Genomic DNA, 1,125 nt, shown 5'->3' with positions numbered 1-1,125 from the left:
CAGGGAACTGGGAAGTCTGGTGGAGAGAGCTTTGCAGTGGAACACCCCAAAGTAACCAGGAACAGAGGCAGGAAATGTGGCCGAGACCCCCAAAGGGGGGGGGGGGGGGAGAAGAAGCTTCGAGTGTCAACCCATCTGATTCGGTCTAAAAGAGGTGTCGGCATTGCTGGACCTTGTCTTCAGATTGATCCTCGTGGATGCTGGGGCCCAGATGGTACATAGGGCCTTGACTTCCTCCCAAGTCGAGATGAAGCTCCGCCTCCTCCTGGTACTAGGACATCAGAACTTTTAGTGAGCAGTAATGGCTCTGACATTTGATGGTTGAGTGACGGGGTGGGGCCTTAGAACCAGAAGTGGGTTGGGCCTAATCTTGACTTGGGCAAAAGTCGGGCCCATGCGCACCCAATGGGGGAGGGGGAGGGTTTGGCATTGCTCTGCGTATCATAAAACAATTGTCTTTTTTTTTTTTTTTCTTTAAACCCTCCCACCTGCTGCTTCCCCGAAAGACAAGTGCCCCTCTGTGAGGTGAGACTCCCGCCCCCTACTGCCGAGAATCTGGAGATCTCAGAGGAGGAGCAGGTGGAGGTAATGAGGGGGGCTATGGGGGGCTGACATGACAGATTTGTAGGGATCAGTATGACCTGACCTGTAACCCGTCCCTCCAGGTGTTGTCCCGCGCCAACGAGCAGGAGCCGTCGGGCTGGTGGTTGGCTCAGGTCCGGATGATAAAGGGCGATGTGAGTATGCGCGTGTGCGCTCCGATGGCGGCGTTCGGCGGCTGCCGCCATGCGTTTTTAACCGTCCTCTTTACACTCTTCCAGTTTTATGTGATCGAATACACCGTCTCCAACGCTCCCTACAACGAGATCGTTACCGCCGACCGCCTGCGAGCCATCAATCACAACGAAGTGGGCCGGACCTTCTTCAAATACAACCTGCCAATCCCGGAGGACCTCCGCAAAATGTAAGGGGAAACCGCCAATCGGTTGGGGTGGGGGGGGAGGGACATTGGGGATCAGTGGAAAGAATGCTCCTTACATTGGTGGTCAGTGGGGGTGAATTATCATTGTTATTATACGGGATTTATATAGCGCCAACAGTGTGCGCGGCGCTGTACAATATAAG

At 54.6% G+C, this 1,125-nt stretch overlaps 1 long non-coding RNA gene across 1 annotated transcript; it reads left to right on the top strand.

Moving 5' to 3' along the window:
• Positions 1–488: 488 nt before the first annotated feature.
• On the top strand, positions 489–975 carry LOC108804072. The gene is made up of 3 exons (XR_001942326.1): positions 489–585; positions 666–737; positions 822–975. It is a non-coding gene; the product is annotated as an uncharacterized LOC108804072 (long non-coding RNA).
• The last annotated feature ends 150 nt before the right edge of the window (positions 976–1,125 follow it).

Source organism: Nanorana parkeri, unplaced genomic scaffold, assembly GCF_000935625.1.
Source record: "Nanorana parkeri isolate BGI_ZX_2015 unplaced genomic scaffold, ASM93562v1 scaffold4991, whole genome shotgun sequence".
Lineage (NCBI taxonomy): Eukaryota > Metazoa > Chordata > Amphibia > Anura > Dicroglossidae > Nanorana > Nanorana parkeri.
Note: the sequence above shows the minus strand (reverse complement) of the source record. Positions and strands in the feature narration are given on the sequence as shown.